This window comes from Lissotriton helveticus, chromosome 5_1, assembly GCF_964261635.1.
Source record: "Lissotriton helveticus chromosome 5_1, aLisHel1.1, whole genome shotgun sequence".
NCBI classification, from domain to species: Eukaryota; Metazoa; Chordata; class Amphibia; order Caudata; family Salamandridae; genus Lissotriton; species Lissotriton helveticus.
This window is the reverse complement of record NC_136065.1, coordinates 457,622,947-457,639,189: the sequence shown is the minus strand read 5'-3', so window position 1 is coordinate 457,639,189 and position 16,243 is coordinate 457,622,947. Positions and strand designations below refer to the sequence as shown.

Sequence of the window (16,243 nt, the reverse complement as noted above, 5' to 3'; positions counted from 1 at the left end):
TTTTTAAAGCGCTAACTGTCACTCCGGAAGGAGCATCCTGGCGCTGAGCGTGTGTACAAACCAAATATTCGGGACTAAATAGCAGCCATTACAAAATTGTCAGTCAGACCAAAAATCCAAGTTTGTATATGCTTCCTAAAGGCGTTTTCCTGTGGGAGGGATCTGAGGGCAATAGGCATGGTATTCCAGGCTTTAGAAGCCAACACTGTAAGAGACTTCCCGCCTTTAGTTTTAAGCTTAAACCTTGGTATGTTAATTGAATTACCGCCGGACGACCTCAAGTATCTTGGGGGGTCATAGCGAGTAAAACTTCTCATGAGATATCTCGGACCTGTCTTATTGAGAGACCTGAAGGCGGTTAGCAGTATCTTAAACAGAATCCTTTTATGTAGGGGTAGCCAGTGAAGGGTCGAAAGTGCAGCAGAAGCAGAAGATCTTCTTGATGATTTAAGGACCAATCTTGCTGCCGCATGTTGAACGCTCTGTAGTTTTTTCAGCTTAGCTTTTTTTACTCCGGCCATTAGACCGTTACAATAGTCCAATCGCGATAGTATTAGGGCCACTGCGACCGACTTTCTCGAGTCCAAGGGGAGGAAGTCAAAAAACTTTTTGAGGGACTTGATGATACTAAAACAACTTCCTGCCATACTCCTTACATGTTGTTCGAAGGAAAGAGAGGAGTCAAATAAGATCCCTAGATTTCTTGCAGTTTCCACTGAATGAGGGGGAGCAGGAGACTCTTCAGGCCACCAGTCCTTTGGACAGAAAAGGACATCTTTACCAAGGGGTAAGATTTCGGTTTTGTTAGTATTGCATCTCAGATGATTATCTGTCATCCAGCGGAAGACATCTGATAGGCAATTTCTGAAATTTTGCCCTGCATAGGTAGAGTCTTTATCCAAAGAGACCACAAGTTGTGTGTCATCGGCATATGATGTAACCAATATGCCGTGTGACTCTATCAGTGTAATAAGAGGGGCCATGTAGATATTGAATAATAAAGGGCTCAAAATAGAGCCCTGTGGCACCCCGGATAATACCCTTTTTTCGTTGGAGAAAAAGGGACCCAAAGATACCATTTGGGACCTGTTAGTCAAAAAGGATATTAGCCAGGTCATGGCAGCATCTGTTATCCCTATACCTCTCAGTCTATCAATCAAAATTACATGGGAGATGGTCTCAAATGCTGCCGTGAGGTCCAGCAAAATCAGGACAGCCCTTTTCCCTTCATCCTGCAGGAATTTGATCGAATCAGTGAGCTCGATAAGCGCTGTTTCTGTCGAATGTCTGGGACGAAAACCGTACTGTTGTGGATGTAGAATATTATGGGTATCTATAAAGTCTCTTAATTCATGACATAATATCTGTTCGGTGATTTTCCCCAAGACTGGGAGGAGCGAATTGGGACGAAGATTAGATAAATCGGTGGTAGATTTATTATACTTCTTCATTAGCGGCTTGACAATAGCCCTTTTCCATTCCTGAGGAACGACCCCTGAGCTCAATGATGAATTAACAATGGCATTGATGAAGGAATTAACTGCATCAATCAACTGATGGAGTATCAAAGGAGGGCACGAGTCAGAAGGCGCCCCAGACTTACATGCCAGAATGACTTCCTTAGTTTGAGAAAGAGAGGCCGGTTGAAAGGGTATACAACCGTTTCAACGCAACTTTTACAACAAACTTCTTTTACAACGCAACTTTTACAACGCAGGATCCATTACAACGAATGTCTTTACAACGCATGTTTTTACATCGCAGGTACCTTTACAACGCATGCCATTACAACGTAAGTATTGGTAAGTATATAATTATATTAAAAATTTTATTTAATTATTTTTATAAAAATTAATAAATATTAATTAATTATTATATTTAAAAATAAAATATTATTTATTTTAAAAAATTATTTATGTAATTCTATTATTAATTAATATTTTTACCCCTACACTATCCAACACTTACCCTACTATTACACCCCCCTGGAGTTAGAATAGTAATTTTTACCCTTACACTATCCAGCACTTACCCTACTATTTCACCCCCCTGGAGTTAGAATAGTAATTTTTACCCCTACACTATCCAGCACTTACCCTACTATTACCCTACTATTACACCCCCTGGAGTTAGAATAGTAATTTTTACCCCTACACTATCCAGCACTTACCCTACTATTTCACCCCCCTGGAGTTAGAATAGTAATTTTTACTCCTACACTATCCAGCACTTACCCTATTATTACACCCCCCTGGAGTTAGAATAGTAATTTTTACCCCTACACTATCCAGCACTTACCCTACAATTACACCCATTATTTTAAAACACATAAATTATTTAATAAAAAAATATTTATATTTATTTAAAAAAAATAAGTAAAATTAAAATTAAATTAAATTAAAATATATTAATTTAAATTAATTACATTAAAAAAAATATATATACTTACCAATACTTACGTTGTAATGGCATGCGTTGTAAAGGTACCTGCGATGTAAAAAAATGTGTTGTAAAGACATTCGTTGTAATGGATCCTGCGTTGTAAAAATTGCGTTGTAAAGGTAGGCGTTGTAAAAGTATGCGTCGTAACGTCATACATCCGGTTGAAAGGCACTCAGAGTAGGAGTCAAGTTGTCCCCTCTCCCTTGATGACTAAAGGGAGAAATGGGGGGGAAATCAGGGAAGTCCCTCTGGATAAGCACAATCTTCTCCTCGAAGAAGTCCGCGATCTGATTACAGAGAGCTGCTGAGGGCGGGATTTTTGGCTGGAGAGCTTTGGGGTGAGTGAAGGATTTAACTATAGAAAAGACAGTTTTCTGCTTATTCTGAGCCTCATTGATAGCCTTGATGTAATAGTCTCTTTTGGCAAGTTTAATACAGGCCAAATAGGATTTCCTTTGTTGGGCATAGGCAATTTTGGCTGATTGGTCGTAAGATTTCCTCCACTTCCGCTCCAATCTCTTGCATAGTAGATGACTTTCTGCGAGAGTTTGTGAAAACCATGGGGCATTCGGTTTTGGCCTGGAAGCCTTGTATTGGCCCGATTTTGGCGGGACACATTTTGTGATGACCTGATGCATCCAGGAATGAAAACTTCTAGAATCATGAGATGCATCCCCAGTTAGACCAGGAACTTGCAGCTGTTGTAAGGGACTTGCCTTTATGATCTCGGCTACCTTCTTCCAGTTTATGTCATTGGTCGACGGCTGGTTGACCCGAGGAGTTTTTATCTGACCTTCAAGATAGATATTAAAAGGGATCAGGCTATGGTCAGTCCAGATTTGTGGGATAGGGATAAGGGTTGATAATGCCGGGAAGTTGGAACAGACACCATCTAATGTATGTCCAGCGGAGTGAGTAGGTGACTCCACCAGTTATTGCAGACCAAAAATGTCCAAGGTCTGATAAAAATGGGCAGATTGGACAACATTATTGGATTCCAACTGGAGGTTGAAATCCCCCAAGAGAGTGAAATGAGGGTAACGCAATAGGAGCTGTCCTAAACATTCTCCCATTGAGTCCAGAAAAGGGGTAGCGTTTCCGGGAGGGTGATACACCAGACCTCCTGAGAATGATGTTGATGGATTCAGCATAATTGAAAATCCAAATCCCTCTGCCCCCTTTAAAGGACCTAAATCAAAAGTGTGACATTTAAGGGCACTTCTGATGATTAAGGCCACACCTCCACCTCTGCCCTTCTGTCTGTCCTGCCTGAAAATGGTGAAATGATCTGGCAAGGCGATAGCCAGATCTGGATTACTGGCATCATTGAGCCAAGTCTCGGTCACAAAAAGGAAGTCGAGATCAAGTTCAAGGATCACGTCCCTGATGTCCTGACTATGACATCAAAGGGACCGGGCATTAATGAAGCCACCCTTAAATTTACAAGCGTCTGTCCCATGTGCATCGAAATCGACCTCATATTTTCCACCATTACATTTCGGCAGCTTTTCTTGCTAAAATGTACCTGGGAAACTTGTGGACAGTGTGGTGATTAGCATGACACTTGAAACTGGATAATCAGATGTGTGGGGCTACAGTAGTTAGTGAACACATCAGAATTCAGCCCCATACATAAAACCTTGACCTACAAAGAGGAGGAGAAGGGTGGAACGAGGTGGAAAAGGTGGAGAGTAAGGAGGAGAAAAGAATGAAAAAGATTTCAGGGCAAAATGGGGTAAGTAAAAAGTTGGGGGGAAAACTGGGGTATTTGCGGAAGAAAGTGAAGGAAGACAAAGATGAGAGGTTTGAAGGGATAGGAAGTGTACAATAAATTAAGGGGGATAGAGAGTAGGGAAAGAGCATGAGGAAAATCTGGAAGGGAGAAAAGCCAGAGGAGAATAAAGTGGTTGAAAAAGAAGAGGAAACTCAACAGGAAGACCTGAAAAAAAGAAGCATGCAGAGAGAAAATGGGAGGAAGCGGAAGAAAATGATTAGGATAGTATTATCTGAAATAACGTATTTGTTACGTTTGCTAGCACGGTTATACCATTGCTTCTTTGTACTTTATATTACCAAATATAATGGTACTAAAATTTCTTACCCAAGATGGATGGAAGGTGAAGTCATCCCAGAAAGTATTCACACCATTGAACTACAACTGATATATCCCTGCATTAAGCACTTGACTCACAGCACTACTTGTGGCTCTTAAAAGTGCTGAGCAACAAACAGTCCACCGACGTGATCTCAGGAAGTTCTATCCAACCAACTAGGAGCAACTGGGAACCAGTGGCGGCTGCCACAAACAAAGGGTGGTGAGGCGGGTGAAGGGATTGTGGGAGGGGGATCGTGCTGGGGTGTTAGTAATAATATATATAAAAAAAGAGCTTACCTGAAGCCGCCGGCTGTCTCCCACATCGGGTCACGCCTCCTGTCCTCTTCCTGGTCCCAGCAGCCCCTGGGACAGACTCCCATCCAATCCCCGTGCTGCTCTCATATTATGATAGCAGCAGAGGGATTGGATTGAGTGGGCTCAATAGATGCTCGGCTTAGGACAGGGAGTCTCTGGGGTTTCTCCAGCCAGGCTGTTCAATGCAGCTGGGCTGGAGAAACCTAAGTTCGCATGTGTGTTTGGCTGGTTTGAGATGGCTTGCCAAACATATATGTGCACTTAGGGAGTGCACATAACACTCCACCTACCATGCCCCACCTCTACCTCCACAAGATGTCTCAGACCGGCAAATGAAAACTAAAACTATGCTACATCATCATTTTATTTTTCATTTCCTGGCTCTGAGCCAGGCAGTGGGGCGACCCTCCTCTGCTATTGCGGAGGAGCCGCCCCTGCTGGGAACCAATACATAACGCTGGAGGAAAAACCCACACGCCTTACTACCTTGATAAACTTCATACATTTATAAAGGAATAAGAGTGAACCCTGTAAAACATTATGCAGGGAGGCTACCAGCACAAAGAGAAACTACATACTGGCCTACAATTATGCAAGCATGGAGGTAATTAACAGTAAATTGACGAAGGGAAGAGTATGATGATATGTAAAGGGATTGGTCCGACCATCATGTGACACCAGTGATAAATAGGGGTGTAGCTACCATGGTGCAGGCGGTGCAAAGCACCGGGGCCAGAGTGGAAAGGGGCGCATTCTGCTTTGAATTGTCAGAAGATGCTCGGACATGCTGCCCGTTCCTATTTTGTTTTCTTATGTGTCTGCCCGAGGCCGGTGTCGGTGTTGACTCTTTGTGGTTGGACCAGGCCCCGGGCAGGCAGTGACACCTAGCAGGTGAGGCGCTCCTATACTTTAGGAATTCAGAGCAGTGCTTAATTTGACAAAAACATAAGTGCCAGGGCTCTTGTTAGGAGGCCACTGCTGCTGCACCACACTTTGCCCCTGCCATGCTGCCAGTGATAGTAACAACACAACTACTAACCATGACTCTCCTACAAGCGTGACGAATCAAACTATTTCAGGCCCCCAAAGCTATAACAAGCATTTGCAATGCAATAGGTTTCGCATTAGGAAAGTTTGAGCTATTGGTATTGTAAATGACAACTTTTTTATTCATGTGTTGGTTTTGAAAATAGCGAATTTAATAGCTTTGTCATTTACAATGCCAATAGTTATAACTTTCGCAAATGTGACACCTATAGCATTTGTAATGCAATATGTGTTGGATTTACGTGACTTAGATGTATTGATATTACAAATAACAATGGCTTTTATTTTTTTAAATAATTAACACTTAAATAAAAGTTATTGTAATTTATAATGGCAATAGCTTAAACTTTTGTAAATAACTTTTGTGAAGATTATGTTCAGTGTATTTTTTTGTGACGAAAATCCAAGAACAGAAGGCAAATATTAACATTTGTTTGTGACATTTGTAATAAAGCGTGAAACATTGAGAGAACATATTTGAACCAGTTGTTGTTGAATGGTTGCACAGATTGATGCTGTGGTGGCGCTGAGTGATGTTGAGGTGGCGACAAGTGATGCTGTGGCGTTCAGTGATGCTGTGGTAGCACATAGTGATGTTGTGGTGCCCCTGAGTGATGCTGTGGTGGTGGTGAGTGATGCTGTGGTGATGCGATAGATAGAGTGAGTGCAATAGATAGATAGATAGATAGATAGATAATTAGATAGATAGATAGATAGATAGATAGATAGATAGATAGATAGATAAATAGATAGATAGATAGATAGATAGAGTGAGGGCGATAGATAGACTGAGGGCAATAGATAGATAGATAGATAGATAGATAGATAGATAGATAGATAGATAGATAGATAGATAGATAGATAGATAGATAGATGGTTGTGTTTGGTTGTGTGTGGTTGTGTGTGTGGTTGTGGTTGTGTGTGTGTGTGGTTGTGTGTGTGTAGAATTGTGTGTAGCTGTGTGTGTGTGGTTGTGAGTGTGGTTGTGTGTGTGGGGTTATGTGTGTGGGTTTATGTGTGTGGGGTTGTGTGTGTTGTGTTTGGGGTTGTGTGTGTGGGTGTGGGGTTGCATGTGGTTGTGTGTGTGCTTGTGGTAGTGTGTGTGTGGGGATGTGTGTGGGGTTGTGTGTGGGGGGTTGTGTGTGTGTTTGGGGTTGTGTGTGTGGGGTTGTGTGGGGGGTTGGGTGTGTGGGGTTGTGTGTGTGGGGTTGTGTGTGTGTGGGGTTGCATGTGTTCCACAGAAAAGGAAACAAGTATTCACTTCAGATGTTCCTGTCCAGCGACCACATGAAAGAAGTGGAAATCAAGCTCGCCAGCAGTAAAAGGGAAAACTAGAGCTCGCACTTTAAATAAACGAAACGAGGAGACGTTTGTAAATGGCCTCTGTGGGGGTGGGGGGCGAGCCGCGAAGTCATGGCTCTGAAGAAAACAAACACTTGAAGGCACGAACGGGGAGGGAGGTGCGGGAGGCGAATTAGAATGCATCAGACTGCGGGAGGGGGGAGGGACAGGAAGAATTGCCTCGCGCGAAACTGAAACTTGCTTGCCTCAAAGTTAAACACAACAAGCTCTCGGCATTGCTGTGGCGGGGGAGCGCATTCCTCAGAGGTGGGGCTGTGGGAGCCCGGTCTGAAACAGGAGCTGGGCTGCTGCTGGAAAGCCAATCAGGGAGGCACCACACGCGCTGGAGCTGCGGAGAAATGACATCTGATTTAGGGAAAGTAAAGAAATAGAAAAGATTTTCCATTTCTTTACTTTTGAAGAATCACGGCAACCGTGCATCTAAAGGAAACAAAAGAAAAGCCTGGGGCCATTATTAGCAAGGAGGCTGCTGGGCTAATTAAAAAATAAACTTTGTGGGAGAGCATGGCCTGATGCTGATGGTGGAGGCGGAGTGAGGTGGGTGGCATATAAAGAGGGATGGACAGTGTATTGTGCAAGGAGCAGGCACTTCAAACAAGCTCTCGGCATTGCTGTGGCGGTGGAGTGAATTCCTTTCAAGTCTGGTGCGGGGGCGGGGGAGCGGCAGCCTTTGAAGTCTGATGCCGAGGCACAGACAAATGGTGGTGTGTGATGTGTGATGTGGCTGGCGATGATGTGCACGTGCCTGGCTCACATGAACTGTACGCGATCCGCAGCTAGGTAGACTTTTCGGACTGCTTACTATAATCTCGCCTATGATCCCTACGGGATAGAATAGGCGAGACCTAAAAATGTATATTGCATTCATAATTAACTGTTGTAGTGGTCATCCCTAAAATTACCAAACAGTGTCACCGTGACCAAGAGTGAAGTAAGGATTTTGAAAGCTAAGGGATATGGTAAGTTGAGTAAAACTAAATGGCATTTAGGAAGAGAAGAGCTGGAAAGTGTTGGCACAGACCCATATCTGGGCAAAATTTTTTTTGTTAATCTTTCTGTGAAGGACATGTTTTTGCATTTCTCTGGTAAAGCGAAGGCATATGCTAATACACTCGGGATACTTTATAGGGCCTTAGGTCGCAGGCGTTTCAATCATGTAATTTTAGTGTATACTTCAAAAATCCTACAACCCTACACTATGCTATTGAAGTCATCAGTCAAAATATTGGAAATTTCTCTATAAAAAATTGAGAAAACAAATTCGTAAAATCTGCAATTTAAATGCATTTGCCCCGGTAGAAGCTATACGACTCGAATTGGGTCTCTCAAGTCCTTGGTTGGGATCACAGGTTCTTGCTCAGTAAAGAGCAATCTTTTAGAGGCCTACTCTGCTTAGAGTGTTTAGCTCAAAGCAGAAAGGAATCCACTTTGTACAAGAACTTTAATAAGGCACTTTTACACTTTAGACTGGGTAGAGCTGAGTAGAGCTGATCTAATGCCAATGTATCATTATGCTCTTAAGATCCATTTGAAATACAGTATTAGGACTATCCCAATGAACTTTGATATAATGATGGGTAAGGCAAAAAGGAAGGTGGAGATTATAGCTCACACTTGCTTGGAGGCACTATCCTAACCCTACTCAAAGTGGAACATGGTGTTCGACTGTTCTTTTTATTGTTACGTACAAATATTCTGCCATTAAAATCTGTATTATGGTTTTGGGGCGGGATTCCTCCAGAGGATAGACTGTGTGATCTCTGTGGGGACTCTCGACAAACCCTCGAGAATGTTCTTTTCGCCTGCCCTGCATTGCTGTTTATGGAGCCCTTTGTTTTTTAAAGACGGGGTTCGTTTGTCAAAAGATGCATTGCAATTGTTATTTAATCCTGTGAACGATAAAAATGTGTTTTAACATTTCTACCATCTTTAAGGGTTTTTAAAAATATATATTGATCATGTATTTGGTATTTTTAAAAAGTGGATCTCATAATAGATCTGTATCTTATTAATATAATGGAAATTGTAATTGAGAAGATTATCTATACGTCATTTATTTTGCTTCTGAGCATAGTTTGGTACATGTGGGCTTACCAAGAATTTACAGTGGGTTGACAGTCCCCCTATTGCTTGCTATAGTTGGGTCTGTTACTCTTATTTTCTTGCTTTTTATTTGATGCCTTTCCTTTTCCCATCTCCTCCATCTTGCATTTGCCCCTACCATGGAGACACTTTGCTATCCCTTTGATTGGCAGACTTGTTTCTTCCACTGCTCACTTTTAGAGAACTGTATATTTTCTTTTTTGTTTAGCACTCTAAGAGAGTGCATGCGTTTTCCAGCTCTCTCCACTCTATGCTTCCTCCTGCCCAGCTCGTGCTGCTCTCTCCCTGGGGTGTTGCTTTCTCTCTTCTCAACCCAACCAGCTTAACCAGCTTAACTTTTTTGGTTTCCACTGCCCACATCCTGTTGCTTCCTGCCCACAGCCGCTCCTCTACATGCTGGTTCTTCTTAAATTTATGTTTTTCTTTTGTTTTAAGGGTGCAGCAACAATTTGGTGCTGACCTTTCTATCTTATAAAAAAAAGTGCTCCACTCCAATTTAAAAAAACTGATGCCATGTCTTTCCGTACGTACGTGCATGTATGGTGACACATGCACACACATATGCCATCACGCATGCGACTGCCTAAGAAATGAAGTGCATTATCTCACTTTTTTTTCTTTTGCTGATGCTGCACAGAATCAGAAAAAAATTGTTTTTTCTGACTGTACAGCATCACCAAAAGGAATTGCAAAGCCAATAGGTCCCAAAGGTAAGACTATTGGCTTTGCCAATGCTTATTAGTTAGGTAGACTGGCTCTTGTTAGCCCTGCCTGAGTGTGGGCAATGGGTGGGAGGGGCGAGCTCTATGACTGTTCTGTATTCAATGGAATGGGCCTGATGGCTGTACAGATTGGTACATATTATTATTCAATTTGCACGTTTGTGTTAATGCTTGGAGCAGGCAGAACCCACTGGTGTTCATCAAGAACTGTACACAAGGTCACACAGATGGTTGCACATGCCTTAGACTGCAGAGCAAATCCTAATTCAAGAAAAAAGCGTCACTTCATGTTGAAGCCACATACTATGCTGATTAGTGGTCATACCGTCATAGGCCCACAGCCCAAAAGGTCAGATTTGAGAGGTAATGCTATTAGCATTATGTTTATAATGACATTTAACTGATAACATATATAAAAGAAAAGAGCAGTAAAATTAAAGGTATTACTCAAATGCCACTGCAAGCACAATAGCAAATGCGACCGCTAATCTAAGTAGCTCTTGATCCAAACATATGGACATCAAGTAAAAATGGTGATCAACAAACTTTGTTAGACTTCTTCTGCTCAAAATGTGACATATTCAATTCTGAAATTCTTGGTAGGGGGTTCGCGAAATTCGCGTAATTATGTGAAATCTCGACAAATGTATGTGAAATTATGCATGATTAAGCAAAATGCAAATCTGTCTCTTTTGCCTTATTTTAAGCATAAAATGAGTACTTGCTTTGAATTTTTTTCACAAGGATGAATTAAACAAAACAAAAGCAAACAATAATAGTTCACGTTCTTTAACTCCTTTGCATTTGTGGTAGAATTTTACAGAGAATGGAGCGTTCGCAATAAATTCTGTACAATTGTGCGAAGTGCCTAATGGTGGGAAATTTGCATAACAAAAGTAACGTGAAATTCCTGCAAATACCTGAATTATGCTGCCATAAATGAAATTTTGATCCGGCGCAATTCTTGAGCTATTAACTACAGCAGCCAACGCGCTTCCCCTCTGCAATGAAGAGTAACATCGCACTCAATTGCTTTTATTTACTCCTTGTTTAATTTGTGCCCAGTGGTGGGCACCGAAATTCATTTTTGGAGACCAAGAATTATTTTTCATTATCAGCCTTTCAGCAGGCTCACGCGAGAAAGGCAGGAAGGGAAAGAGAAGGGAAATGAAAAACAGGAAAATAGTGACAAAACGGAGAAAGCAGGGACGAAAATGAACCAGCTAAAATGAGAGACAGAAAGCGTATGGTGGTGGAAGAAAGAGGCATGTGGTGGAATCAAGACTAGGTGGTTTTGGAATTTGGCTATCCTGGCATTCGACAACACCTGTGGTGAGCTCCTAAAAAAATCTTTACGCCTCTGTCCTTATTTTTTTTGTTTTTACATATTAAGCACTGATTTAATCCAACAGCTTTTAATTACACATGGCACTGCAGACACAAAGGTTTGTTTGAAACGAGTAATCGTTTTTTTCGCATTGCCAAACGTTGAAACCCAAACACCGGGTCATGCTACTTTCAGCCATTGAGCTCTTTGTAATTAACACATCTGCAGTGCTGACCATGGTACCAATTTTTGGCTGAAGATGCGTTAGAATAAGTGACACTTTAGCACGAAAATACGGCGCTTTTATTAAGCACCTGTGTTATGGCGCGCTCGCAGCGGCGAATGGGGCTGCGTGCGTGAATCCTCGTCTACCGGAAGTGAGCTCAGCAGCCCACCCCCAGCTCCTTCCCTGGAACCTGCAGTCTGATTCCACGGGTTCACGTCAAGTTTTTTTTCCCCAAACATGTGCAGATTAACGCAAAGTGAAAGGCCAAGTCCCACTCTGGGGCCTATAATGGAGCACAATTGATCCTGTCAGTTACAGTGCTGGCAGGCCAATAACCGCTCGGGCTTCTTTAGGCTGAAATGAGCTTTTTTGAGCGATACGAATTCCAGTAAAATGTGTTTTTAGCGAAAATCTAACTGTGGCAGGAAAGCTGACTGCTTCGCATGAAGATGAATTGATTTTCATATATAAAAGGCAGCAGTCTGAGAGGGCATGGGACCATGAGGGGTGGGCAGAGGCAGGTATTCAGGGGACGGGGATGAGGAGGGGCGTGGGGGAGTAGGGAGAGCTGGTGTATGGCTAGAGCCTTACTTCTCACTTTATGGAGAGATACCACTATCCCCTTTAGGAAGGATTGGACCTGACATGAGACAATATCAACCGACCTGATGGACAGCAGTAAGGCAACTAGGTTTCACAGTGAGTTTGTAAAGCGCACAGCTACCTCCAAAGTGGTTTCCTTGCGCTGGGGGCCCTTGGGAAGATTAAGCAAGCTATTGCCCAGAGTCACATGGTGCTGGGCTGACCTGCTGCTGGCGATCAAACCGTGAACCCAGTGGTCCGGAGTCAGGCACCCTGGCTGCTGCGCCACACCTCTTCCACAAGGCAACTAGGTTTGAGGTACTGACCTCAACACGAGCTGATGACTTTGGAGCTGGGGAACCAGGTTAGTGTTTCGGTGTCGCCTCAACATCCTGTGATTCTGGGCAAAATCACTTAATCTCCCCAAGCCAACCAAAAATGAACATGTCCTTGTGTAATGTAACTGGTGCTCGTGTAAAGCGCTCCAATACCTTTAGGCCGAGTTCGTGCTATATAAAACTGCCCCCAAAAAAACATTCGCTATAAAAAACTGCCAACACAAAAAAAAATCTAGCCAGGACCGTCAATTTATATTTTTTATTTTAAATACATTATTTATTTTGCAGTGCATACAAAAATAAGGCCTGACGTTCCAACAGCCAGGACCAGACTGCTTATAAAACACCCCAGGCAAAAGCATATTTACGCCCTTCCAGATTACCTGCACCAAATTGGAAGTGAGGATGCTGGGGGAGAAAGAAGGCGGGGGGAGGTTGGAGGGAAACAGAGGGAAAATAAGCTACTAAAGGAAGAGAACAAGAGATTTATAGAGGGGCCAAAAGACAATGAACAGGCGCCAGTGGTCTGGAATAGTGATTAAGAGATTAAAAGCAATTCGGTAGGTAAACTCCATGTACCCACCCATCTGCAGGAAGGACACCTGGGCTCAGCTCGCCCATGTGTAAAGCCTGCCATGGATCTAGCCACTCAGGGATTCATCCACTGTGACCCGCTCTATACACCTTAAGGGTAGGAGGATACTGACTCTAATCATTGTTGCGAACTTGAGAGTTTAAGTTTTTTTTGTCTATCAAACTTTCACTTTCAGTAGAATTTCAGGACCTGCAGACGGTGGGCAAGAAAAGCACAGGACAGGGTGTGCTAGAAAGGAATTCAGAGACACACGGACAGAGGTAAGAGAAACTCAAGGTCCAAACACAGAGCTGGCAATAGGACATGAAATAACCTCATGCATAGGGGCTAAGTATATGAGCACCCAGGATCTGGGACTCAGACAGTTTCTAGATTAGACTCACAAGAGTAAGGAATTAGGAATTCGAAAAAAGGAAGAAAGGAGAGCTCAGAGAATACGTTTGTTCTAGAGTCCAAGCTGCAGATCTTGAGGCTGAGGGCTAAGGAGGCTGGCGGGAGGCCACAATGACAATGTCGAGAGCGGCTCAAGACTGCATGCTCATGGGGCTGCGAGAAAAGGACTCAAGTTAAAAACAAAATGTTGGCAAATGGCTTTGAGGGAGTGCAGAACTTCTGGGTGGTGATGAGGAGCTAAATGAACATCTCAGTGAGATGAAGGTAGGATGCCCAGACCGCCATGGCATTGTTTTAAGATCAAGGTATGCGGTATCTGCCAGCCGCTCATCCATTTTCAATATGAAAGAATTCAATTGTGTTAATACAGAGCACAGACAGCCTCGGCCTGTAGGCAGTGGTATGGACATGGAAGAAGTGCAGGGTCTTCGGCGAGATCCAGAGGCTTACCTCACTTGAGGAACTCCAGTTTACAGCAAGTAGATGCAAGTGAGAAGCTGGGGCACTGCAGTGCACAAAAGTGCTTCTACAGGAGAACACACTGAACAAATAATGCACTAGATGGAAAACATTTGGTGAAAGAACAATATACAGCGTGTATTACAGATATATGTTGACACATCATTGAAAATCTTTTGACTCAATTTCCACTTCTCTCTTGCACCAATTTCATATTATCTGAAAGGTATGTTTAATATATAAATTACTTTACATCAATCTATGTTTTATTCATTCATTCTCTTAACACTTTCAGTCAGTCTTCCTGCATTAAATCAATATAGATATATTTTGCAAAATTCATTATTAATGCATTCAAACATTTTACTTTAAATAAATACTCATAGGAGCCATTGTGACTGGGTATGACAAGGCTGATTAATTGTGCCCTGGATCTATTGACTTTTCCTTTACCAAATACAAGGCTGACTCTGAGTCTGTTTTCTCTATCTATGTCTATCCAGTGTCTTTTCACATTTTCTGGCTCAACATTTGCTGAGCCTGTTTCAATTTGGATTCATGTATACAAAGCCTGCACTTTTCCCATCAAAAGCCACTATTATGACTTTTTTTCCCTATTAAAGTCCGCTCTGCCCTCTGTCTCTTAAAGTGTTTCTGAATTTACCCATGCCACCAGGGGATTAAGACTATAATTGTTTTGGTATATTTAACAGAAAAGTTAATTAGAATATGTGACTTGGAATGATAAGGAAAGCCAATGGGCACCAGGCATGCTCAAAAGTTTTCAGTTTTCTTTTGCAAGTGTTCAATTAAACTGTTTCTGATGGATTAGCTGACATTTGTGAGCATTACTCAAACATTCTGGATCAAGCAACTTGAGAGAGAAGTCTGTTAGGAATATACGGCCCAAGAGGGCTGATGATGTACAGGGGAAAAACACTTAGGGTTGTTTCCAGAAGCAAGAGAAGAAGCCAACCTGAATGAAGACCAACTGCCTGAAACTCAACTCAGAGAAAACAGAAGTCCTCCTCCTCGGCTCCACCCCCTCAGCATGGGAGGACACCTGGTGCCCCCCTGCGCTTGGAAACCCACCCACCCCGACAGACCATGCACGGAACCTCAGCATCATACTGGACTCATCGCTCACAGTGAATCGCCAAATCAATGCCGTCTTCTCCGTATCCTTTAACATCCTCCACATACTACGTAAAACATTCAAATGGATACCTGCCGACTCCAGGAAAATGGTCACTCACGCCCTCATTACCAACAGATTGGACTATGGCAACACCCTCTATGCCGGAGTCAACAATAAACTCCTCAACAAACTCCAGACCGCCCAGAACGCCGCAGCCAGACTAATCCTTGATATCCCAAGGAAAAACCACATTGTCCAAACACCTCCATGACCTCCACTAGCTACTTGTTGACAGAAGGATAACTTTCAAGCTGCACACATACGCATACAAGGCCCTCCACAACATCGGACCTCAATACCTCAACAACCGGCTAGCCTTCCACGCACCCAAAAGAAACGTATGATCAACCGACCTCTCTGTGGCCACCGTCCCACACTTCTACAGAAACAGAGCGGGTGGAAGGACCTTCTCCTATCTTGCAGCCAAGACATGGAACGAGCTTCCCCTCCACCTCTGGTGAAGCCCAACACTGGACCAATTCAGGAAAGACCTCAAGACCTGGCTCTTCAAATGATCGCAACGGAGCTTCACCTCCCCAACCTCCATCCAGCGCCTTGGGACCCTAACGGGTGAGTAGCGAGCTTTATAAATCACTGATTGATTGATTGATTGATTGAAAATGAGGGCTTCCATGCAGAGGGAAGCACTCTGTGCGGACCGTTAGCTAATTTCCCTCTTTAGAAGTATCAGGGCACGCAAACTATGCAATTGAAGAGAACCAATGCATAAAAAAGCAGGCTACTACTATGAAATGCAGAGCAGATGGAATCTTCTCCAGCACTCAGCCATTGCTTTTCCCCCATCTAAGGGAGGAGATGGACCATAGGTTCGGTATGGCAGGTGCCTAGATGATTTGAAATAGTTCCCACGATCTGTCAGATCCTGTAAGAGTCTGCCCAGACCCTGAAAGCATAAGTAAATGAGGAAATTCCTTGCAAACAAAAAAGTGTTCCATAGAGATGCATTGAATTTGAAGCAAAGGAACCAGGCAGCAGGTTTATTAGCGAATTTAACCTCAAGATTCAAATCTTTTTTTGA

The 16,243-nt window shown here is 43.0% G+C and overlaps 1 protein-coding gene across 2 annotated transcripts in view; it reads right to left on the bottom strand.

Annotated features, from left to right (window-relative positions):
• The window catches only part of WDFY4 (WDFY family member 4), a 1,018,342-nt gene that overhangs the window by 633,495 nt on the left and 368,604 nt on the right, over window positions 1–16,243 (bottom strand). The window lies entirely within an intron of this gene.